This window comes from Octopus bimaculoides, chromosome 15, assembly GCF_001194135.2.
Source record: "Octopus bimaculoides isolate UCB-OBI-ISO-001 chromosome 15, ASM119413v2, whole genome shotgun sequence".
Lineage (NCBI taxonomy): Eukaryota > Metazoa > Mollusca > Cephalopoda > Octopoda > Octopodidae > Octopus > Octopus bimaculoides.
This window is the reverse complement of record NC_068995.1, coordinates 2,307,047-2,308,981: the sequence shown is the minus strand read 5'-3', so window position 1 is coordinate 2,308,981 and position 1,935 is coordinate 2,307,047. Positions and strand designations below refer to the sequence as shown.

Here is a 1,935-nt window from a genome sequence, read left to right as displayed (position 1 = left end):
AAGTACAAACAAACATAATGTCTAGATATTTGCACACACACACACACACACACACACACACACACACAGAGGAAGGAAGAGAGAACGAGACATTACAGTTTATTAATTGAACACAACTGGCATAAACATTATTCCTTTCCTCACACACATACACAAAGAGAGAGAGAGAGAGAGAGAGAGAGAGAGAGAGTGAGAGTGAGAGAGAGAGAGAGAGTGAGAGTGAGAGAGAGAGAGAGAGAGTGAGAGGAGAGAATAAGAGAAGCATTAAATAAATGGATGTCAAATCAATGATGCCAAACAGGTGGCAGCAAAACAGCTGTGCAAGTGAGGGGTACATGGTACCCTTGAACACGTGGGACACATCAATATATTACTGGTATGAACGATGAGAGCAGACAGACACATACCTGTAATGAAAACTCCCTAAACTGTGTCTGTCATCTGTGTCCAGTCGACAGACCTCACACATGTGATTAGTAGAATGGTAGGAATCAGTTGTTAGATACCATGGAATGGAACTCTGAAAACAAGGCAACAAGAAAACAAAATAAAACACAACCAAAACATTATTTGCATTTATGACATACAATCTTAGAATTTTCAGAGTCAGAGAACAGTATCTAGGGCAGGGATTCTCACCCAGGGTCTGTATGATCCTTGGAGGTTCACATAAGGTTTTATCGTTAAAATATATCTGCAATAAATTGCTTATATTTCTAGAATACACAAAATATTTTGTTTTCATACAATTCCTAAAAGTCTTGGATTATAAAAATATAGGCGCAGGAGTGGCTGTGTGGTAAGAAGCTTGCTTCCCAACCACATGGTTCTGGGTTCAGTCCCACTGTGTGGCACCTAGGAAAAGTGTCTCATACTATAGCCTCAGGCTGACCAAAGCCTTGTGAGTGGATTTGGTAGACGGAAACTGAAAGAAGCCTGTCGTATATATGTATATATATATGTATGTATTTGTGTGTCTGTGTTTGTTCAACAGTCCCCAGGATACTTTCTTTATTAAGTCCAGTGGTGATAGGGAAAGAGATGAGGGCAAATAAAGGATGCAAGTGGAAGTCTTCAGTTTTCACCAATGCAGACGGATGGCCTTAACGTGATGGTCATTTTGCAGCTGTGTCTTGCTGCATCCTCATTGGTCAAACTGATGAGAAGGTCCAGGAGATTTCAGTAGAATTGGAATTGAGATAAATAATTTGAAAATGGTAGAATTACTGTTGTTGGGTTGGGATTATGAGGAATTAATATGGAGTCTGTGAGGCTTAAAGATCAGTTTGAATGAAGAGAGGGTGATAGTTACTTTGGGATTAAGTAGGTTCTGGTGAAGAATCACTGGTGATGCTGCCTCCCACAGACTGTAACGCTTTCTTACGTAGAATGGTCGCTGACTGATGCAGCGAACTGGTGGAGATGTTGCATTGAGGATCTGAAGAATAAAGAAAAATGCAGAGTGTCACAGAGTGGCAATGTATGAAAGTATTATAAACATATAGAATGTGGGGTGTGGATCTTTATTTCCCTTGAAATTACTCTCACTCACCCTCAGATAATAAAGAGGAGCCAAGTATCTCCACTGTAGCAAGATACAAGTGCTTGTCCCTTCAATAACATTTCTCAACCCTTTCAAACACACTTCCATTCAGTCGTAAGGGTCTTTCTCCGTTTCCTTTTCCTTTCTTCACTTTGTCTTCCAAGTTACCCGGTGACCCCCACCACTGCTACTATCATGGAGAAAGCACCCAACGCAAACTGTAGTGCTTGTCATTGGGAAGGGCAGCAAGCAATAGAAATATATATATATTAAAAATGGGGAAGGGTAGTTCATGGCATTACCCTGGGTGTCCCATCCATAAAGGGTTTAGCCTTATGGCATGTTGTCAGACCCCGAAACCTGTTGGCCTAAGGTTTTAGGCCAACAGGCTT

General features: G+C 41.0%; 1 long non-coding RNA gene across 1 annotated transcript in view; it reads right to left on the bottom strand.

Annotated features, from left to right (window-relative positions):
* The window catches only part of LOC106871385 (uncharacterized), a 14,283-nt gene that overhangs the window by 1,721 nt on the left and 10,627 nt on the right, over nucleotides 1–1,935 (bottom strand). Inside the window, exons 2-3 of the long non-coding RNA XR_001409656.2 lie at nucleotides 1,313–1,438; nucleotides 408–520 (exon numbers count right to left, since the gene is read on the bottom strand). This is a non-coding gene — a long non-coding RNA (uncharacterized LOC106871385). The remainder of the gene's footprint in view (nucleotides 1–407; nucleotides 521–1,312; nucleotides 1,439–1,935) is intronic.